Source organism: Oncorhynchus gorbuscha, linkage group LG18 (assembly GCF_021184085.1).
Source record: "Oncorhynchus gorbuscha isolate QuinsamMale2020 ecotype Even-year linkage group LG18, OgorEven_v1.0, whole genome shotgun sequence".
Lineage (NCBI taxonomy): Eukaryota > Metazoa > Chordata > Actinopteri > Salmoniformes > Salmonidae > Oncorhynchus > Oncorhynchus gorbuscha.
In genome coordinates this window covers 55,182,386-55,207,000 of record NC_060190.1, presented here as the reverse complement: position 1 = coordinate 55,207,000, position 24,615 = coordinate 55,182,386, and the positions used below count along the sequence as shown (strand labels likewise).

The 24,615-nt window shown below is 41.2% G+C and overlaps 1 long non-coding RNA gene across 2 annotated transcripts; it reads left to right on the top strand.

Annotated features, from left to right (window-relative positions):
- Positions 1-20,198: 20,198 nt before the first annotated feature.
- On the top strand, positions 20,199-22,913 carry LOC124003162. Of its 2 annotated transcripts, none has more exons than XR_006833190.1 (3): positions 20,199-20,273; positions 22,392-22,432; positions 22,574-22,913. It is a non-coding gene; the product is annotated as an uncharacterized LOC124003162 (long non-coding RNA). The 2 variants fall into 2 exon arrangements; XR_006833191.1 differs by lacking the exon at positions 20,199-20,273 and adding an exon at positions 21,754-21,834.
- The last annotated feature ends 1,702 nt before the right edge of the window (positions 22,914-24,615 follow it).

The following is a 24,615-nucleotide window of genomic DNA, read 5'->3' as shown; positions in this document are numbered from 1 at the left end:
ATGCATTTCAGCTGAAGCTGTTAGCATATGCTAATACAGAGACACACAACGTGAAACCAAATGATGTATTGGGTAAGTATGACTCCTTCTACGTCTTCTGATGGAAGAACATCAAAGGTAAGGGAATATTTATGTGGTTATTTTGGGTTTCTGTGGACTCCAAACGCAGAGGAGACATACTGCTAATATCTGAGCGCCGTCTAATTGTATAGCCCAGTGAACGATGTCTGTAACGTTAAAAATAAATGTAATACAGCGGTTGCATTAAGAAGAAGTGTATATTTGTAAATATATGTAGAACATGTATATTTAGTCATGTTTATTGCTTGTTATCTGACGTTATCTGTCGGAGCTATCATCATTTCTCCGGACATTTGAGTAGCATTTTTTGAAATGTCGTCATTGTAAACAGAGATTTATGGATATAAATGGCATATTATTGAAAAAAAAATGTACTGTGTAACATGTAATATTACTGTCATCTGATTAAGATTTTCAAAAGGTTAGTGTATTGTTTATTTTTTAATCCTACTTTAAAATTGTATTTTTTCTGGGACAAAATGGCCGCCGCTTGTCTTTTGTTTCGGTGGTGATCTAATATAAATATGTGCTATGTTTTCGCCGTAAAACATTTTAGATGAACAAGGTGTTTATCTTTCATTTGAGCTATTGGACTTGTTAATATGTGGAGGTTAAATATTTCTAAGAATATTTTTTTGCATTGTGCGTTATGGTAATGAGCTTGAGCCGTAGTCACGATCCCGGATCTGGGATGGGGAGTTCTAAAGTAAATTATTACTCATTTTAAAAAAAAATCTATATTATCAAATACCTTTTCTGTCTTAATTATATATGCAAAGTAAATAGTCAAATTACTTTCTGGAAAGCCTGAATTGTCATTAAAATATACAGTATGTAACACAAGGCAACACAATAATTTTTAAAATGTAATGTAGTAGAAAATATAAAAATACATTAAGATTGAATTCATGTTGATAAAGGGGCTTATTATTATCTAAGTCAAAATAAATCAATAATAATAGAACAACCCGTCTAGACTCATCGATTGTTTATTGAATGATGTTGAACAGGAGATTAATAATATTATTTGGTGAGCTAAGTTACAGAGACAAACACACAAAGTTCTAGAAAGTTTTAGCAAACAACGTTCCATCAGTATGCATCATCAGTGACCCTATTGGGTCCATTTAGGGAGAGCCAGGGAGCTGTCTCTTTTGCCAAACAACCTCAGTGCACTCATTCCACTTCCTATATAATGTTACAAACCAGAAAATGAAACGTGAGTAGCAGTGTCAAGGCTGGAATTCTGAACTGGTGACACCTGAACAGGTAACAAACCAATTCCTAATATTGAGTTGCACCCGCCCCCCCCTCCCCATTGCCCATTCACCCTCTGAATAGCACACATACACAAGCAATGTCTCAATTGTCTCAAGGCTTAAAAATCATTCGTTAACCCGTCTCCCATTCATCTACATTGAAGTGGATTTAACAAGTGACATCAATAAGGGATCATAGCTTTCACCTGGATTCCCCTGGTCAGTCTATGTCATAGAAAGAGGAGGTGATCTTAATGCTTTGTACACTCAGCATAGATTCATACTACACACACACATCTCAACTGATCCTACCAGACTCTTATTATACTGCTCAATTTATACACTTGCCCCCCCATCCCCCCATCCCCAATACACATGTAAATATTGGAATATAAATAGTGCCTTCCAGTATTATACTTATGCTAAAATGTTTATTTTATTCTACTGCCATTTACATTATGTTCATATTCATATTTTTGTTTATGTCTTAATGTTGATGCATTGTCGAGAAGGAACCTGCAAGTAAGCATCTTGTTGGACAATGTATACTACATAGTGCATTCGGAAAGTATTCAGACCTCTTGACTTTTTCCACATTTTGTTATGTTACAGCATTATTCTAAAATGGATAAATAAAACAATTTCCTCATCAATCTACACACAATACCCCATGATGACAAAGCGAAAACAGAAATGTTTGCAAATGTATGTAAAAAAAAAACGTATTTACATAAGAATTCAGACGCTTTGCTATGAGACTCAAAAATTGAGCTCAGGTGCATGCTGTTTCCATTGATCCACGAGAGGTTTTTACAACTTGATTGGAGTCCCCCTGTGGTCAACAAAATTGATTGGACATGCTTTGGAAAGGCACACACCTGTCTATATAAGGTCCCACAGTTGACAGTGCATGTTAGAGCAAAACCAAGCCATGAGGTCGAAGGAATTGTCCATAGAGCTCCGAGACAGGATTGTGTCGAGGCACAGATCTGGGGAAGGGTACCAAAGAAAATTATGCAGTATTGAAGGTCCCCACGAACACAGTGGCCTCCATTTTTAGATGGAACAAGTTTGGAACCCCCAAGACTCTTCCTGAAGCTGGCCACCTGGCCAAACTGAGCAATCAGGGGAGAAGGGCCTTGGTCAGGGAGGTAACCAAGAACCCAAAGCTCACTCTGTGGAGATAGGAGAACCTTCAAAGAAGGACAACCATCTCTGCAGAACTCCACCAAATAGGCCTTTATGATAGTGTGGCCAGACGGAAGCCGCTCCTCAGTAAAAGGCCGCTTGGAGTTTGCCAAAAGGCAAAAGGGATCTCAGACCAAGAGAGAGAGACTTTTGAAAAAAGCTGTGGAGTATAATTGAATACTAATTTACTTAGTTCTATCACTATCAATAGTGGACATGTTATTTGTTGTCATCGAATAATAAATTTGATAGTTAAGTAACTTAAGATATTATTCCTAGATAAACACAGCAAAAAAAGAAACGACACTTTTTCAGGACCCTGTCTTTCAAAGATAATTTGTAAAAATCAAAATAACTTCACAGATCTTCATTGTAAAGCATTTAAGCACTGTTTTCCATGCTTGTTCAATGAACCATACAGGGAGACAGGACGGACAGCTGATTGTCCTCGCAGTGGCAGACCACAGGATCGGTACAGGATCGGCACATCCAAACATCACATCTGCGCGACAGTTACAGGATGGCAACAACAACTGCCCGAGTTACACCAGGAACGCACAATCCCTCCATCAGTGCTCAGAATGTCTGCAATAGGCTGAAAGAGGCTGGACTGAGGGCTTGTGGGCCTGTTGTAAGGAAGGTCCTCACCAGACATCACCGGCAACAACATTGCCTAGGGGCACAATCCCACCATCGCTGGACCAGACATGACTGGCAAAAAGTGCTCTTCACTGATGGCTTGCAGTTTTGTCTCACCAGGGGTGTTGGTCGGATTCACGTTTATCGTCGAAGGAATGAGCGTTACACCAAGGCCTGTACTCTGGAGCAGGATCGATTTGGAGGTGGAGGGTCCGTCATGGTCTGGGGCGGTATGTCACAGCATCATCAGACTGAGCTTGTTGTCATTGCAGGCAAGCTCAACGCTGTGCGTTACAGGGAAGACATCCTCCTCCCTCATGTGGTACCCTTCCTACAGGCTCATCCTGACATGACCCTCCAGCATGACAATGCCACCAGCCATACTGCTCGTTCTGTGCGTGATTTCCTGCAAGACAGAAATCAGTGTTCTGCCAGTCAGTGTTCTGCCATGGCCAGGGACGAGCCTGAATCTCAATCCCATTGAGCACATCTGGAACCTGTTGGATCAGAGGGTGAGGGCTAGGGCCCCCCAGAAATGTTCAGGAATTTGCATGTGCCTTGGTGGAAGAGTGGGGTAACATCTCACAGCAAGAACTGGCAAATCTGGTACAGTCCATGAGGAGGAGATGCACTGTGGTGTTTAATGCAGCTGGTGGCCACACCAGATACTGACTGTTACTTTTGATATTTACCCCTCTTTGTTCATGGACACATTATTCCCTTTCTGTTAGTCACATCTGTGGAACTTGTTCAGTTTATGTCTCAGTTGTTGAGTCTTGTTATGTTCATACAAATATTTACACACGTTAAGTTTGCTGAAAATAAATGCAGTTGACAGTGAGAGGACGTTTATTTTTTTGCTGAGTTTTTATTCAGTACTGTGTTTTTCTTTTTGTTAGATCTGCTGAGGAAATACACAGCTTCTGACTTCCTGAGACCAGTGAGAGAAAAGTGTGCTGCAGGGTGTTTCCCTGCACGCTACAGTATGGAGGACAATGAGGCTGAGGAGCTAGTGGAGGCCGACTTCTTGAGTTCAGGCTGGCAGACACACATTGAAGTATAGACAGTACATATGGGTCACTCTATATCATAGTATTACTCAAATTTCAAAATACTGCACTTGAGACCAGCAAGTAGAATGGCTTAGTTAAAGCAAGAACTAATCAAATCTGTTTCAGCTAACTGGGTCTCTCCTGAAAAATTGATGTTTATCTCTGTAACTATTTGTTCCGGAGTTCTAAATTGAGCAGCTGCTGAAAAATGAGCTCCTGTATATATTGAGATTTAAATGGTTTTTTAGAGTGAAGTACATCAACAAAATCAAGAGAAAACTGCAAGACTCAATAGAAGACAAAACAAGGAACAAACCAAAAAGACAGGCTTTTGAAAAATTAACTATTTTTCATAAAATTGTACAGTTATCTTAGCTAGCTGAATTGCTAGCAGAATTGTTTACTTGTTGCTAAGCAGTTGCTAGGGACTCTCCTGGAAGAAGCTAGCTAGCTTACAAAGAATAACAACAAAAAATATCTAGTTAACAGAAGAAAGGAAGACAAAATAAGGACAAAAGAAGGACAGAAGAAAAAGGAAAAGAAAGAGGACAACATAGTGAAACAGTCAGCACTTCTATTGCAACTTGTATTTCGTCGTCCTAACGTAGTCTACACTGCTATCTGCCCAGCAGCTAGCCAGCTAGCATACGTCCACCGTCTACCGAATAGCAGCACTGTAAAAACTATTACACTCAACTGAACGACTTGATTAGTGTAGTGTTAGCTAGCTACATAGTTGTCTTTGCTGTCTTCGTATCCAAGATAATTGTGTAGTTTAGAGCGTGTAGTCTTAGAGTGATTATCTTAATTTACTGAGGTTAGCTAGCCAGCTATTTGTCGTCCTTAACGTAGGAGACACTGCTAGCTAGCCAACAGCTAGCCAACGTCTACTGAATAGAACTTCCGCACTCAACAACCTGGTCGCATTCCGCTTCGCTCCACAGGTAGTATCACATTTTTCATTTCATTTCATTACAGCACAACGGTTTGATTTGTTTGATCGTAGCTAGCTACATAGCTAGCTACATAGCCGTCTGTGTATCAAAGATAATTGTTGTCGTTCTTTTAACGCAACGTAACGTAATCAACACTGCTAGCTAGCCAGCTAGCCCCCGAATAGCAGCACTGTAGAAACTATTACACTCAACGGAACAACTTGATTAGTGTAGTGTCAACAACGCAGCCACTGCCAGCTAGCCTACAAAGTCAACAACGCAGCCACTGCCAGCTAGCCTACTTCAGCAGTACTGTATCATTTTAATCATTTTAGTCAATAAGATTCTTGCTACGTAAGCTTAACTTTCTGAACATTTGAGACGTGTAGTCCACTTGTCATTCCAATCTCCTTGCATTAGCGTAGCCTCTTCTGTAGCCTGTCAACTATGTGTCTGTCTATCCCTGTTCTCTCCTCTCTGCACAGACCATACAAACGCTCCACACCGCGTGGCCGCTGCCACCCTAATCTGGTGATCCCAGCGCGCACGACCCACGTGGAGTTCCAGGTCTCCGGTAGCCTCTGGAACTGCCGATCTGCAGCCAACAAGGCAGAGTTCATCTCAGCCTATGCCTCCCTCCAGTCCCTCGACTTCTTGGCACTGACAGAAACATGGATCACCACAGATAACACTGCTACTCCTACTGCTCTCTCTTCGTCCGCCCACGTGTTCTCGCACACCCCGAGAGCTTCTGGTCAGCGGGGTGGTGGCATCGGGATCCTTATCTCTCCCAAGTGGTCATTCTCTCTTTCTCCCCTACCCATCTGTCTATCGCCTCCTTTGAATTTCATGCTGTCACAGTTACCAGCCCTTTCAAGCTTAACATCCTTATCATTTATCGCCCTCCAGGTCCCCTCGGAGAGTTCATCAATGAGCTTGATGCCTTGATAAGCTCCTTTCCTGAGGATGGCTCACCTCTCACAGTTCTGGGCGACTTTAACCTCCCCACGTCTACCTTTGACTCATTCCTCTCTGCCTCCTTCTTTCCACTCCTCTCCTCTTTGACCTCACCCTCTCACCTTCCCCCTACTCACAAGGCAGGCAATACGCTCGACCTCATCTTTACTAGATGCTGTTTTTCCACTAACCTCATTGCAACTCCCCTCCAAGTCTCCGACCACTACCTTGTATCCTTTTCCCTCTCGCTCTCATCCAACACTTCCCACACTGCCCCTACTCGGATGGTAATCGCGCCGTCCCAACCTTCGCTCTCTCTCCCCCGCTACTCTCTCCTCTTCCATTCTATCATCTCTTCCCTCTGCTCAAACCTTCTCCAACCTATCTCCTGATTCTGCCTCCTCAACCCTCCTCTCTTCCCTTTCTGCATGCTTTGACTCTCTATGTCCCCTATCTTCCAGGCCGGCTCGGTCCTCCCCTCCCGCTCCGTGGCTTGACGACTCATTGCGAGCTCACAGAACAGGGCTCCGGCAGCCGAGCGGAAATGGAGGAAAACTCGCCTCCCTGCGGACCTGGCATCCTTTCACTCCCTCCTCTCTACATTTTCCTCCTCTGTCTCTGCTGCTAAAGCCACTTTCTACCACTCTAAATTCCAAGCATCTGCCTCTAACCCTAGGAAGCTCTTTGCCACCTTCTCCTCCCTCCTGAATCCTCCTCCCCCTCCCCCCCTCCTCCTCTCTGCAGATGACTTCGTCAACCATTTTGAAAAGAAGGTCGACGACATCCGATCCTCGTTTGCTAAGTCAAACGACACCGCTGGTTCTGCTCACAGTGCCCTACCCTGTGCTCTGACCTCTTTCTCCCTCTCTCTCCAGATGAAATCTCGCGTCTTGTGACGGCCGGCCGCCCAACAACCTGCCCGCTTGACCCTATCCCCTCCTCTCTTCTCCAGACCATTTCCGGAGACCTTCTCCCTTACCTCACCTCGCTCATCAACTTATCCCTGACCGCTGGCTACGTCCCTTCCGTCTTCAAGAGAGCGAGAGTTGCACCCCTTCTGAAAAAACCTACACTCGATCCCTCCGATGTCAACAACTACAGACCAGTATCCCTTCTTTCTTTTCTCTCCAAAACTCTTGAACGTGCCGTCCTTGGTCAGCTCTCCCGCTATCTCTCTCAGAATGACCTTCTTGATCCAAATCAGTCAGGTTTCAAGACTAGTCATTCAACTGAGACTGCTCTTCTCTGTATCACGGAGGCGCTCCGCACCGCTAAAGCTAACTCTCTGCTCTCATCCTTCTAGACCTATTGGCTGCCTTCGATACTGTGAACCATCAGATACTCCTCTCCACCCTCTCCGAGTTGGGCATCTCCGGCGTGGCCCACGCTTGGATTGCGTCCTACCTGACAGGTCGCTCCTACCAGGTGGCGTGGCGAGAATCTGTCTCCTCACCATGCGCTCTCACCACTGGTGTCCCCCAGGGCTCTGTTCTAGGCCCTCTCCTATTCTCGCTATACACCAAGTCACTTGGCTCTGTCATAACCTCACATGGTCTCTCCTATCATTGCTATGCAGACGACACACAATTAATCTTCTCCTTTCCCCCTTCTGATGACCAGGTGGCGAATCGCATCTCTGCATGTCTGGCAGGCATATCAGTGTGGATGACGGATCACCACCTCAAGCTGAACTTCGGCAAGACGGAGCTGCTCTTCCTCCCGGGGAAGGACTGCGCCATCACGGTTGACAACTCCATTGTGTCCTCCTCCCAGAGCGCTAAGAACCTTGGCGTGATCCTGGACAACACCCTGTCGTTCTCAACTAACATCAAGGCGGTGGCCCGTTCCTGTAGGTTCATGCTCTACAACATCCGCAGAGTACGACCCTGCCTCACACAGGAAGCGGCACAGGTCCTAATCCAGGCACTTGTCATCTCCCGTCTGGATTACTGCAACTCGCTGTTGGCTGGGCTCCCTGCCTGTGCCATTAAACCCCTACAACTCATCCAGAACGCCGCAGCCCGTCTGGTGTTCAACCTTCCCAAGTTCTCTCACGTCACCCCGCTCCTCCGCTCTCTCCACTGGCTTCCAGTTGAAGCTCGCATCCGCTACAAGACCATGGTGCTTGCCTACGGAGCTGTGAGGGGAACGGCACCTCAGTACCTCCAGGCTCTGATCAGGCCCTACACCCAAATAAGGGCACTGCGTTCATCCACCTCTGGCCTGCTCGCCTCCCTACCATTGAGGAAGTACAGTTCCCGCTCAGCCCAGTCAAAACTGTTCGCTGCTCTGGCTCCCCAATGGTGGAACAAACTCCCTCACGACGCCAGGACAGCGGAGTCAATCACCACCTTCCGGAGACACCTGAAACCCCACCTCTTTAAGGAATACCTAGGATAGGATAAAGTAATCCTTCTCACCCCCCCCCCCCTTAAAATATGTAGATGCACTATTGTAAAGTGGCTGTTCCACTGGATGTCATAAGGTGAATGCACCAATTTGTAAGTCGCTCTGGATAAGAGCGTCTGCTAAATGACTTAAATGTAAATGTAAATGTCTATATTGGCCATAAACACTGCAACCTGGACTCAGGTAAAATCAAGGACACACAAATGAGCGTAATGTGTTACATTTGGTATAGTATGTATTAATTTGTGCATAATACATGTATTTTTATTTAACCTTTAGTTAAGTCAGTTAACAAATTCTTATTTACAACGACGGCCTACCCAGACCAAACCCCAACTAATACTGGGCCAATTGTGTGGCACCCTAAAGGACTCCCAATCACGGCCGGTTGTGATACAGCCTGGAATTGAACCAGGGTCTGTAGTGACGCCTCTAGCACTGAGGTGCAGTGCCTTAGACAGCTGCGCCACTCGAGAGCACAATCCATATGATATGTTACGGATTACAATATGTTCAAAAGTTGGAATTTGTTGTGGCTAATGTTAGCGAGGTAGCTAACGATAGCTAGTTGGCTAACATTAGCTAGACTATGGGTAAGGGTTAGGAGGGTTAGGAGTTAGGTTAAATGTCTAGAGTTAAGGGAAGGGTTAGATAACATGCTAAGTAGTTGCAAAGTAACAAAACAAGTAGTAAGTAGTTGCTAATTAGTTAAAATGCTAAAGTTGTCCGTGAGGAGATTTGATCACACAACCTTTGGGTTTGCATTATAGCCCACTCATCCACACCAACCAACTACCCTCCGTCCTTTTGTTTTTGCATTAAGTAACCTTCTGTCTTATGTAACCATACCTAACATAACATGTCATACTAATTTGAGTGTCCTGGATTTTCGTTTACTATGTTGTATCTAGTCTATGAGGTCAAGCTAGACTGACAAACATTACTCTGGAAGTTGAACCTCCAGGGCAGTGGTGCAGCTCCCACTACTGTGCTCTGACATACAGAGGAACAAAGACAGCTCAGGACATTGACCCTGACGTTGGTACAATCTGTTTCATTTGCACCCGCCTCAAATATCACATTAGATTTCTAGTATGAGAATCGTTACTTGTCCTGAACTTGAACAACTGTGGCTAACTCAACAGACAGTAGTAATATGGAGTACTTCATATTCTGTAATACATTAAAGCCTGCTATGTGTAGCACAATTTGTGAGGATTACATTACTTTTTCAATTCACATGAGGACAGTTCAAAGATGCTGTTGAATGGCGATACTGTGGCAGTGGTGAAATCGTTAAGTTACAAGTTTTTCAAACTTTTGATTGAAAAGAAGGTGCACAGTCCATAATTTTGTTTTCTGTGTCTTTTTTTCAGAGCCCTAGCAGTGGGGCTATGCTGGAAGGCTCAGAGATGTAGCCCTGGGGTGTAATGTAGCATAATCAGGCCAGGCCAAGGCCAGGAAAGCTGGAGCGGAGAGAGAGAGAGGAGAAGCTTGGGTCTTATCTATAATGAATGACACAATGGAAGGCCAAATATTCCACTTTATTCACCATTATCTCTTGGGGTGGGAGGAACCATTAAACATTTAAATACAGGAAGTATATAACTGCAAGGTCTTTGTGAAATATGGATGTAATTCTAATATTGTTATTCTATCTGCTTTGTCAAACCATTTGATTTATGATGTGGTCCTTCTGTAGCTCAGTTGGTAGAGCATGGCGCTTGTAACGCCAGGGTAGTGGGTTCGCCACCCATACGTAGAATGTATGCACACATGACTGTAAGTCGCTTTGGATAAAAGCATCTGCTAAATGGCATATATATATATATATATGATTTGTGCGTTTTCAAAGTATTTTTTATTTATTTCAACAAAATAACTTCTAACACTTGTTTTATCAGTTAACCTTAGAAAGGTTATATAAATGCCTTATTGGTGCTTTGTAAGAATGGTGCTCACTTAATTTATTTAGCAAGTTATCATTGTATCGTCATAGATCTTAAATTGCATAAGTACAATTATTTAGAAGCCATGCATTGTCTAAAAAAAACTATTTTTCCATTTGAAAGTTAAGTGGTAAAGCATGATCTACAAGAGAAAACTTGAAGTGCAATAATAATATTATGTGATGCATTAGAAAATGTTCTTTTTGCAGATTTTGCTGAAGATTTTTTGTAGAGTAATGTTTTGGAATGAGCCAACTCCCAAGTAAAATTGTTTACTTATGGGAATTTATAATGTACAATTAAATTCACCCTAGACTGTATTACCTGTACTTAAACATCCAGCTTACTGGTTTAGAAATAAATAGGCAGGCCTACCTTGATATGTCTGTGTCAAGATCTCAATAAATGAATATTTGAACCAATTGCTGTCATTTGTCTCAGCCTCCAGTATTTATGCTGCAGTAGTTTATGTGTCAGGGGTCTAGGGTCAGTTTGTTATATCTGGAGTACTTCTCCTGTCCTATTCGGTGTCCTGTGTGAATTTAAATGTGCTCTCTCTAATTCTCTCTTTCTCTCTTTCTTTCTCTCTCTTGGAGGACCTGAGCCCTAGGACCATGCCTCAGGACTACCTGACATGATCCCTCCTTGCTGTCCCCAGTCCACCTGGCCGTGCTGCTGCTCCAGTTTCAACTGTTCTGCCTTATTAATATTGGACCATGCTGGTCATTTATGAACATTTGAACATCTTGGCCATGTTCTGTTAAAATCTCCACCCGGCACAGCCAGAAGAGGACTGGCCACCCCACATAGCCTGGTTCCTCTCTAGGTTTCTTCCTATGTTTTGGCCTTTCTAGGGAGTTTTTCCTAGCCACCGTGCTTCTACACCTGCATTGCTTACTGTTTGGGGTGTTAGGCTGGGTTTCTGTACAGCACTTTGAGCTATCAGCTGATGTACAAAGGGCTGTATAAATCAATTTGATTTGATTTTGATTTGTATGTGGTGTCTTAGATAATAGCATTCCCCCAATCTACATAACTAATTAAGTGCAAGGCAATATTATTTCACATGAAGAGAGCAATGGAAAGAGCTATGTAAGCTTGTAAAGAGGAAAACACAATATCTGCAATATAGAATGAAACATCAGTACCTCGGAAGGCAAATTCCCTTTTTGAGAAATCAGTAAATGAGAAGAATATGTGTAAATCTAAACTCTGCTGCCATCATCAGGCAAAAGATGAAACCATGCTTAGAACCATGAACCAGAAAGGAATGTCCCAGATTTCTGAAAAGATAGAATTACTGTCCTAAACAATACATAATTAATTCTCACTGGAAATTCCTTTTCCTACCAGGAGAGAGAAACCACATGTGAATCCAACCTACCTGCATCTGTCCATTGTTGTCCCCAGCTCAGTGTATGAGATTATGTACATTATGTATTTTATTTGTTTTGTTTCCTGTTTGGATCACAGGAAGAGTAGCCATCAGCTTTTGAGGATCCCAATAAAATACTAAATACAAAAAATACTAAAACATGTTGACAGGGGGGCTTGGCAGGTCCAGACAAGGATATCAGGGAGAACTACAGTATAGACACCTAACACTGTGTTCTGACACTGTCCCTACCTGTTGCTGGTGAGATGTTCCTTGGAGAAGCCAGCCAGGAAAGTATGGAGGCTTGTCAGCTATACTGTGGGAGAAGAAATGCTCGAGAGAGCTGGGAAAGGGACCAAGTCTGGAGTTGGGCTGGGCTGGGAATGGGAGAGGAGTTGTAAGGATGGAGGTCTGAGAAATAGGAACACCACAAAAACAAACAGGAAGCACAAAAGGTACTTTGATTTTCTAGAATGTAAACTGCTGGCGCCATTGTTTTATTTTATTGAGTTAGGGTGTTAGTCCCATGAGATAAACATGTAAAACAGTACTATGGACCAGAGCACTCAAAAGGATGTTGTACATTCATTTTCTAATGAGTGTGTCGTCTGTCGGTTGGAAAATAACATATAACACGGTTGGCTGCCGCTATCTACTATGCTACTGCCACAAGGGGGCAGAAACACGCTGTAAGTATTTGCCGCTATAATTCCTCTCAACTCTCAAATGATGTATTTTCAGATGTTGCTGTCTAGTAATGGAACAGTGAAGTGTAAGGTCGAATTCCTGACAGATTAGATGTGCACGCATTGTATTGTATGTATGGAATGATTCAGAAGGGTTGGGTTAAATGCGGAAGACACATTTCAGTTGAATGCATGCAGTGGTACAACTGACTAGGTATACCCTTTTCCCCACCCACAGAACACAACTGTGAAGTGTTTACGCACATATTTGCGTCGTAGGAGCTCTTATTTTGGGACTTTGACTGTGGGAAATCACGTCCCCAATCAGCCTATTGTTTGTATTGACATTTGTATTGCACTGGACAGCCTTACCCCATTTCATTGATCCCCAATCCTTAGCTATCAGTCTACTCAGTACCCAATTGCTTTTTTTTCCCAAAGTCCTCCTCAAGAGTTATCAGGTTCCCAAACATCCAGGTCGTATTGTTTTTCCTCTGGAATAGTGTTCAGTACACATAGTAGGTTGACTGGTACAATCAATGTGGTTCAATTCACAGTGGTTTCAGAGTCCCGCAATAAGAGCTACGACACTAATGTCCTCTTGGTGTCACTGATACCCCATCCACAATCCATAAGTAAGACTGTACAGTGAAATAAAGTATGTCCCCAATGCAATTCTAAAATCGAATTCATCCAGTGTGATTAACAGATTTTTTCATATTAACAACTTATTGTTTTTGTTGAATTTATATAAGAACATTCCAACCTTGTTTAGGATGATTTATTCCATTCTCCATTATGACATGATTCCACTATTTGTATTCATTTGCATCAATTTCAATGAGACTTATTTTTGAAGGCGAACTGCAAATTCCACTATTATAGATACTCCTTATTGTGGCTAGCTTCGCATAGGTGGGTCAGATCACTATTAATCAAATAAGGACTGTCTTATAAAGTAAGGGTATTTGAGATGATGACGCCTAGCTAGATAGTTAGCAAGCTAACTATAGCTACTGAAAGAGATTGTCGTTTTGCTATGTTTTTGGGGAAGAACATTGTTTGCATCCATCAACTAGCTAGTTTATTTATAACCAGCACTGTCCAGAGCTTTGGGATGTGTTTGCATGAAATAGGAGTGATGGTATTATCAATGTGTAATATTACGTCAAAAATTCATGGATGTGTTAAATTATTACGTGAAGTGCAGCCATATTCAGGTCCTGATTGGTCAATAAGCTTATTTGATGCATAAAATAGTGTTATTTGACACGTCAAATAGTGATATTTGACTTGTATATTTTTTGACATGCAAAGACCCAAACGGTGTTCCATATGTATCAACCAAAGGTTCCGTGCCATGTCATCAACTGTGCAATCTGACATCAAATTGCTATACACCTATCCTGCCATTATGAGATCTGGAAAGCGTCTACAATATTTTTGGGCCACTGGCATACCACTCACCCCGCAGACCCGGCAAGGGTCCAAAGCCCCTGGACATAGGTTTATCTCGATTCAAACTCAAAAGTTGTTAACCTGCGCAGACATTGCATGCATTAACCAATGGTTGTGTGACACGTCATCGACTGTGCCGTCAGGCACCAGATTGCAGATTGGAACACAACCAAAAATTCCATGTGACATTATTGACAGCCAATGACCTAACCTGTTGGCCTAGGCAACTCCATCCACATAAATATTAATTTGCTGAATCGAAATAAAGTATATGTTTTAAACTAGGCTAGACTACTCACCAGGAAATGAGATTGGAACTTTTATTTTAGTGGCTCCATGAAATGCTACTGTTGACAACTTGACACTCTATAGTAGTGTTACCCAACTCCAGTCCGAAAGTACCAAAAGCACACGTTTATGTTGTAGCCCCGGTGGTTTGGAGTTGAGAAACACTGCACTATAGCATTGATATTTAAATCTTACCCCTGAAGAGCTGAAGTAATTTCCTCCTGGGTTTCTATTTTACCTGATAATTAATTGCACCCACTTGTTGTCAGGTCTAAATCAGTCCTAAATTAAAGCAGAACAAAGCAGTGGAACTGGCTTTGAGGTCCAGATTTTAATTTGAGAGTACTATAGCCTGAAATATGCCAAGGGCTAGGTTAGATAGTCCTACAGTACATATTAGGTTACGTAGGCTTAATAAACCTTACCTGGACATAGGGCTAATAAACCTCACCTTAAAAGGATAGTGCGAGATTTTGGCAAAAATTAGTAGAGACAGGAGTCTTATAAAATGTGTCCAGCTGCAGGGAGTCAGCATTGAATTTAGAAAATGCTCATTTATTAAAATAAATACTTTTTTGTCGATAGAGGAGGAAGGGAAGCGCTACTAAGGTACACAATAGTACATTTTGGTAGACAGAAGGTGCTCTTTGGTAAAAGGCGTGAATTGGTCATCAAAAATAAAGGAGGACCAAGGCACTCTTCATATAATTAATTAAAATGACTTAATTTGTATGGCATGTTCAATAGAATCAAAGTTTTAAAAATCTGACGCTTTTCGGCTGCATGGCCGAGTACAAGGAAAAAATACAATGTCCTCTTTTGAACAGCTTTTCCAGTGATCCCTAAATTGAAGAGGGAGTGGTTGCAAAATTGATTGGACACACCGTGTAAGCAATACTATACACATTTAAAAAGTGAAAAGTATGTTATCAAAAAATTAAACTACGAGTTGAAGTATCAGAATGCAGAAGGTAGTTCTAACCTTAAATATGACTGGGAGAAGTGTCAAGAATAAGAAAGCAATATATTCCGTAGTACACTAGAACACAGAAAACGTGGACAAAAACAGTCTAAACATAGGTGAGGGCAATTGAGCAAAATGTCCACTAGATGACAGCAAATGGACTTATCACAACCCTACAGGAAGGGTGAGAAATCCATATCTTCATTTAAATCAGGGTACTTAGTGGCCTGTAGTTTGTAAATCCCAAAACTTTCCCTTTAGTTTAACTGTTTAAGACGGTCCCCTTTTCTAATTGAGGCCGGAACATGATCAATACCCATAGGGAGGCAGGGTTGCCATGGTGTAAGGTCTTGTAGTGCCTGGCCATGTGGTAATCTTCATTGCCTACCCTTATGGCGTACTTGTGTTCTGCTAAGCGGTCTTGGAGGCTTCTCTTTGTCCGTCCAATGTAGAACACCTTGCACTGTGGACATTCCAATATGTAGATGGCATGAGTGGTTTTGCAGTTAATGAAATGCTTGACGTAATAGTCCATTTTAGAAGCTGTGTCAACAAAATGCTTTTTTTGTTCCATGCAGTAGTCCAACAATGTCTGAGAGACATGTCTGTTATCATGACATACAGCACTTTGGAATGGACACTCAATGAGAACAGACTTGAAACAGATAAGATGGCAGCGTACACTTTGTTGGATTACTTCATGGAGCAAAAACGTTTTTATTTTCATAACGGAGCATTTTAAACATTTAAACGGACCCCATTTTGAGACTCCTGTTTCCACGAATTGAGGACAAAGACAGCATCGCCAAGCTAAGGTTCTTACAAAATTCCCTGAGCTACAATAAACAGTACCTATCCTGTAACTCTTTTTATATATTTTTTTAAATTTAACTAGGCAAGTCAGTTAAGAACAAATTCTTATTTACAATGATGGCCTACCAAAAGGCAAAAGGCCTCCTGTGGGGACGGGGGCTGGGATTTAAAGAATAAATACAAATAAATACAAATATAGGACAAAACACACATCACAACAAGGGAGACAACACTACATAAAGAGAGACCTAAGACAACAACATAGCATAGCAGCAACACATGACAACACAACATGACAACAACATGTTAGCAACACAACATAGTAGCAGCTCAAAACATGGTATCAAATCAAACTTTATTTGTTATGCGTGCCAAATACAACAGGTGTAGACCTTACAGTGAAATGCTTACAAGCCCAAACCAACAGTGCAATTTAAAAATAAAAAAAAGTTAGAGACAGTAGTGGAGAAGGTGGAAAGTTTTAAGTTCCTTGGCGTGCACATCACGGACAAACTGAAATGGTCCACCCACACAGACAGCGTAGTGAAAAAGGCGCAACAGCGCCTCTTCGACCTCAGGAGGCTGAAGAAATTTGGCTTGTCACCAAAAACACTCACAAACCTTTACAGATGCACAATCGAGAGCATCCTGTCGAGCTGTATCACCGCCTGGTACAGCAACTTCTCCGCCCACAACCGTAAGACTCTCCAGAGGGTAGTGAGGTCAGCACAACGCAACTCCGGGGGGCAAACTACCTGAACTCCAGGGGACCTACACCACCCGATGTCACAGGAAGGCCAAAAAGATCATCAAGGACAACAACCACCCGAGCCACTGCCTGTTCACCCCGCTATCATCCAGAAGGCGAGGTCAGTACAGGTGCATCAAAGCTGGGACCGAGAGACTGAAAAACAGCTTCTATCTCAAGGCCATCAGACTGTTAAACAGCCACCACTAACATTGAGTGGCTGCTGCCAACACACTGACACTGACACTGACTCAACTCCAGCCACTTTAATAATGGGAATTGATGGGAAATGATGTAAATATATCACTAGCCACTTTAAACAATGCTACCTTATATAATGTTATTACCCTACATTATTCATCTCATATGCATACGTATATACTGTACTCTATATCATCGACTGCATCCTTATGTAATACATGTATCACTAGCCACTTTAACTATGCCACTTTGTTTACATACTCATCTCATATGTATATACTGTACTCGATACCATCTACTGTATCTTGCCTATGCTGCTCTGTACCATCACTCATTCATATATCCTTATGTACATATTCTTTATCCCCTTACACTGTGTATAAGACAGTAGTTTTGGAATTGTTAGTTAGATTACTTGTTGGTTATTACTGCATTGTTGGAACTAGAAGCACAAGCATTTCGCTACACTCGCATTAACATCTGCTAACCATGTGTATGTGACAAATAAAATTTGATTTGATTTGGATTTGACTTAAGGGGGCTGAATAATTTTGCACGCCCAATTTTTCAGTTTTTGATTTGTTAAAAAAGTTTGAAATATCCAATAAATGTCGTTCCACTTCATGATTGTGTCCCACTTGTTGTTGATTCTTCACAAAAAGAATACAGTTTTATATCTTTATGTTTGAAGCCTGAAATGTGGCAAAAGGTCTCAAAGTTCAAGGGGGCCGAATACTTTCGCAAGGCACTGTATATACATATAATAATCATTGTAAAAGAAAATGAATTAGTCAGTGTACTGATAAAACATTTGGTTATGATTGGGAAACAAGCTATACATTTAAACCCTACATGTAAATGTAAATAAGAAGAACTACCATGTGGGTAAAACATTTAAAATTACATAGAGTCATTTGAAAAATATTTTGATGACTATTTTCAAATTATAAGGAAGGAAGACCTTCCTAACCAAATACGGTTTGTTTTGTGTCTCTGTTTTTGTTCCCAAGTGGGTGTACTGACGAGAGATTTATATTATGAATGGGTGATGTACCCTATCAGCCTGACTGGCTGCACTGGGTGATTGAATAAAGAAGGACATATTCTCCAGTAGTAAATTGGCAGACGTTCCGGTATTGGTTCTAATACAAGGTATCAAATACTAACGACTCTCCGGGGAATTGGGTATCACTACCTTAGAACATTTTTAATTGACATATATTAGAGCCCTGAGTGAGTTAATCTAAACACTCTGGCCACGGTCAGGAAGAGGTCAACTATAAAAAAGCCATAGAGGCAGTAAAAGAAGCGCAAGGGTATTCTAGTAATTTGGCTCTAATATGAAAAAAATTCCAATCATGGATAAAATTGGGCAGCATTTCCCTACTGATGGGAAATATTCGAGAGCAGATATAAATGTATTGCTTTAACCAATTATGGCAATCTGTTAATTACACTATCCTTATGAACCACATAGCAAATCATTACAGCAATATGTACTGGTAGTATATGTTAGCTAGCTACCTAACGCTAGTTGGCTACTAATACATCGAACTTTCCAGTATATTAACTACAATTGAAGTCGGAAGTTTACATACATCTTAGCCAAATACATTTAAACTCAGTTTTTTCACAATTCCCAACATTTAATTCCTAGTAAAAATTTGCTGTCTTAGGTCAGTTAGAATCACCACTTTAATTTAAGAATGTGAAATGTCAGAATAATAGTAGAGAGTGATTTATTTCAGCTTTATTTATTTCATCACATTCCCAGTGGTTCAGAAGTGTATATACATTCGATTAGTATTCGGTAGCATTGCCTTTAATTTTTTTTACTTGGGTCAAACATTTTAGGTAGCCTTCCACAAGCTTCCCAAAATAAGTTGGGTGAATTTTGGTCCATTCCTCCTAACAGAGCTGGTGTAACTGAGTCAGGTTTGCAGGCCTACTTGCTCGCACACACTTTTTCAGTTCTTCCCACAAATTTTCTATAGGATTGAGGTCAGGGCTTTGTGATGGCCACTCCAATACCTGGACTTTGTTGTCCTTAAGCAATTTTGCCACAACTTTGAAAGTATGCTTGGGGTCATTGTCCTTTTGGAAGACCCATTTGCGACCAAGCTTTAACTTCCTGACTGAAAAGCATCCCCCTTTTTCCTCCAAACATAACGATGGTCATTATGGCCAAACACTTCTATTTTTGTTTCATCAGACCAGAAGACATTTCTCCAAAAAGTAGCACCATTGTCCCCATGTGCAGTTGCAAACCGTAGTCTGGCTTTTTTATGGCGGTTTTGGAGCAGTGGCTTCTTCCTTGCTGAGTAGCCTTTCAGGTTATGTCGATATAGGACTCGTTTTACTGTGGCTATATATACTTTTGTACCTGTTTCCTCCAGCATTTTCACAAGGTCCTTTGCTGTTGTTCTGGGATTGATTTGCACTTTTTGCAACAAATTACATTTATCTCTAGGAGACAGAATGCGTCTCCTTCCTGAGCGGTGTGAATGCTGCGTGTACCCATGGTGTTTACACTTGCGTACTATTATTTGTACCGATGAATGTGGTACCTTCAGGCGTTTGTAAATTGCTCACAAGGATGAACCAGACTTGTGGAGGTCTACAATTGTTTTTCTAAGGTCTTGGCTGAGTTATATTGATTTTCCCATGATGTCAAGCAAAGAGGCACTTAGTTTGAAGGTATGCCTTGAAATACATCCACAGGTACACCTCCAATAGACTCAATTCCTATCAGAATTTTCTAAACCCATGACATAATTTTCTGGAATCTTCTGACCCCCTTCAGTTGTGATACAGTGAATTATAAGTGAAATAATCTGTCTGTAAACAATTGTTGCAAAAATTACTTGCATAAAGTCATGCATAAATTATATGTCTTAACACACTTGCCAAAACTATAGTTTGTTAACAAGAAATTTGTGGAGTGGTTGAAAAACAAGTTTTAAGGACTCCAACCTAAGTGTATATAAACTTCAGACTCTAAATGGTATAGTCGTTGTGCGTTCCCATCGGACATTGTTAATTAGAATGCTATATAAATTTGCTCTGGCTATCTGCTCAGATTTCAGAGCACTCTTGTCTGAATGTAACAGAGTGCAGAATAACTGATTCATTTACGAACGCTCAACACTGTTGAATATGGCCAGTGTCAGTAAACGTCGGGGGAAAATAACGTAATTAAATTGTTACCAGCAGCACAGTTAGTCATCAAAGCTTTGGATAACATGGGAAAAGCCAAACCAGCTCTGCTAGTGTGAGTAAAATGGTCTGAGTGAGGAGGTATTCTCTTATTTGTGTTTGGAAGTAGCTAGCAAGCTAGTCAACTTAAGCCAGTTATCTTGGGTGTTTGGCTGTCTTGGGTGTTTGACTGCCAATGTAAGGTCAGAACGCTCTGATCAACCCTGCTCCTCGTCCAGGGCGGGCAGTGTTCGCTCTGACCATTCTGAATTTCTAAAACACCCGAAGTTGTAAAATGTCTAACAAAAAAACTTCTAACAAGCTAGCAAGAGGCTGCATAGCAACAGCATCAACCTCCAGTAGACATGCAAAGCTCAACTGAAAGGTTACCGTTTGTTTGCAGTCTTTTAAGTAGCAGAAATCTATTCTGAGGAGGTTGCATTGTTAAAAGAATCTGAGAATAGGATTAAACAGTCACACTGGTCTCTGAAATCACAGAGATAATCCTTCCTTTATGCAGTTGCTGCTTTCTAATTTCTTAAGCTATCTGAAAAATTAATCTCCCTTGTGTCACGCCCTGGCCATAGAGAGGCTTTTATTCTCGATTTTGGTTAGGCCAGGGTGTGACTAGGGTGAGCATCCTATGTTCAGTTTCTATGTTTTGTATTTCTTTGTTGTTTGGCCGGGTGTGGTTCTCAATCAGAGGCAGCTGTCTATCGTTGTCTCTGATTGAGGACCATACTTAGGTAGCTTTTTCCCACATGGGTTTGTGGGTAGTTGTTTTCTGTTTTGTGTGTCTACACCAGATAGAACTGCTTCGTTTGTGCCGCTTTGATAATTTTTGTTCTAGTGTTCGGTTATAATAGAAATTATGAACACGTACCACGCTGCACCTTGGTCCTCACCTTCTTCCACCAACAGCCGTTACACCTTGAGTATTAGACTAGGATACAATGAATTAAAAGTATAAAGTATATACTCAATAATGATATAGTATACCGTATATTATGCGAGTATATTGATTAAATGTGTACATATGTTTTGATAGCAAGTTTGAAACCTGTTATCAAAATGGATATTGGGGGGTTAGCAGAAAAATATCGAAGCGTAGGGCGATAGATCTGTGTTATATGTGAAAGCACAACTATTGAAACAAGAGTTAACATATTTAGAGGTTTTAATCTCGTGAGATTTATTCTGAAATTTGATTTAGAAAATAGATTTATAGAATTGACGAAAGGGAAGAGGTGAGTCACGAGTAATTAAAGTGGACTCCCGCTGAAGAGATGTTTTGTTTTGTCTGTAATTTAAACCTTTTGTTCACCTGGTAAAGTAAAGTTAGACGGAAAGACAGAGGTAGAGTATACTGTAGTAGAGATTGAGAGGGCTTCTGAGTTAAGGGAAACAGAGATGTAGACTAGTGACGTTAACAAGGGTAATTAGAAAGTAAGAATTTCTCATTTGAATTGTTTGGACTGATTAAGATTTAGCAAAATGGAAATGAACTAAATGTTTATTTTCTCTCCCTTTGAAATGTTTCCAGAGGCTGTTGCAATGGGAGAGTAGTTAGTGAAATTCAGCAGTTCTATAAAAGTGTAAAGTTATCAGATCCGGATGTAGAGGGAGCTCCCAAATAAGTAAGATCTGGCATTTGGTTTGTTTGTTTTACCACACGTTTTACCAGCACATGCACACACAACTCACTGGTTATGAATATGTGTTAAGTGGTGTTATTACCATGTTTGATTTATTGTGTGGTTTTTTTTTGGGGGGGGGGGGGGGGCAGTTGTTTACTGGGTATGCAGAATGATGGAAATGTTTGAAATGGTTTTAAATGGGTTCGAAATAATAGGGAAAGAAAACACTTAATGGGGTTGAATGACCTTTGTTATGACTTCCTAGTGATGCCTGATCACCCTCACTAGAAAGACTGAAGAGATTGGGTGAGATTTAAATGCGCTATGTAAACAATAATAATTAGGAAGAAGTTTATAATTTAGCAGTAGTCCTATGTGTGATTTGGAACACGAAAAGGAGATAGAGAGAGGGCGTTGCTCCTGAATGAGGAATGACACCTGTCTCTAGTCTATTATACTATTACCTTATGGAATATAATTATTTCCTTATGGAGTTATCAAGAGTTGTAATTCTAATTTGATTTGTTATTCTAATTTGTTTATTTTTCATTTAACAGGCGGCGTTGTTGTTTTTAATTACCGTCCACTGGGACCTTTGGTAAATATGCAAATTTGTTTCTTCACATGTCTGCCTATGAAAGGAAGAAACGTTTTTCCCACCTCTAGTTTAATATGAATAAGTGTATTGCTCTTCCTGTGTTGTTTGTTGTTGTCTTGCTTCCATAACAAATCTCATCAGATTGGGGTTGCTGTATGGTCGGGATGACTCCCTAAGGATTGGCCCTCAAACTCCCTGACCCTGTAACTTTGCTGTGAGATCGCCAAGATGATAGAGGAGTATAAGCCAATTTGGGGGGAACCTTTACACAGCATCCAGTCAAAGTTATCATCTGCCTTTTCTCTCATGCTTTTTCTCTCAGGACTGCAACATGACTCCGCATGGAGAGAGATCCTGTAAACTTCTCTCATGCTGCTGGTGTACTGTTAGCTAAATGGACATGACATAATGGACTGTAAAGGACAGTGGCGGCTCAGGTGCAAAGCATTATCAAGTGCCATCCACTTTGAACATGTGCCATTGGAAGGAAGAACTGAAACACTATCTGAAGAAGAACATGAAGACACGACAGAAGGAGAAGTGCCGGGAGGAGGAGGGGGGGTGGTCAACCGTGCCCATAATTGTTTATTTGGGGTATCAGGTGGATTATGGAGGTCTGCAGACTGCAAAATGTACCGCTAATTTAGACTAAGAATGCATTGAGCTACCAATCTGTCAGTAACATGCCACTAATGACAGTGTAAGACGGGGATAGACGGGGGCTGTAATGAGAAAAGTTAATACTGGTAATAAGTAGTACAAACTGTATGGTCCCCTGTTTGTAAATACACATTCTAACTATGTTGGTGTTGAATTTGAGTGATAGACTCAACATGGAGCGTTGAAGACTGTCATTAATATTAGGGGTTTTGTTTTACCATCAGAATTCCAATGTTAAATCGCACCAATACATATGGCTTTCTGGATAATACAGTACAATTGACTTGAACATGTTTTAGTATGTTAATAACTATGTAAGTGGACTAGCAGTAGTGACTAACGTGTTATGGGTCAGGTAGAATGAATAACTGTGCAAAATGTATTTGTAGCCGGAGGCTAAGTGCATACGGGGACAGAATGTTTGCATAAGAGTGTGCCAAATGATAGGTGAACATTGCTGTACATTCATACCCCAGGGTGAGGGTAACTTTACTATTGTAGTGGAACATCTGAAAAAGCTTAGTGGTGATCTCGCAAAAGAACACCAACCAGACAATGATTGGAATTTCATTTGGATGGGTTCAGTAATTATTTTGTGTAATGGGAGCTACAATATTTAATTGGTTGATTTATGGCTTAGTTATTTTTTTATAATAATGTGCATTATAACTTGTGTTAAGGAATTGTGCAGCCATGCCATTACTGACCCCTGAGGGAGACGCCTCAGAACCCTATTTACCTGATTTATTTCCTATGTCTGATTACATGTCTGAAGAAGACGATAACAATCCATAACAGCAAGGTAAAAACATTGAGTTAATGGTGCAGCATGTCCATAGGACATGGTCACGGCGAGGGTTATGTGAATAATGCTCCCAAGGTAGCGTTCAGGGCCTACCGTCATGGTGACCCTGTGGCAATATGGACAGTCTCATTGAAGCGAAGTATGAAGTATGTACTGATGTTTAAATTCATATGTTCCTTTCCCCCTTCTGAGAATGAATTGCACTATGTGAAGGGTTGAAACTCAATGACAATGGAGGACATTTACAATTGTAATGTACTAAGTGTAAGAAAGTCTTTCCTTTTCCCTCTTTTCCCTCATGTTTAATGAAAATGCTTGTAAGTAATGTTCTCAAAAGGGAGGAAATGTTGTGGAAAATGACATAATTAGTCATGCGATCCTATGTTTTACTGTTTAAAGAACTGTCTCTTGTTATATGCTTGTTATATGTGTTTTTTTTCTAACCTGATACAAACTTGTCTTTGTATAGTTAAGGTTAATTTAGGTGCGACCTCAGCATGTGACATCCCGTGGGTTTGCTATCTACAGAAATTCACATATATTGAAACATGCAGAAAGGAGCACATTATAGTGTGTGCTGTTGTGAATGCAGTTAGACGGTTAAGCCGCCAGGCTATCAACCTAGTGCTATCTTAAATCTGCACAGAAAACGAATAGCCTTTTACACACTATCTGCTGACTGCTCTTAATCCCGATATGGCAGAGGTTGAAAAGCCAT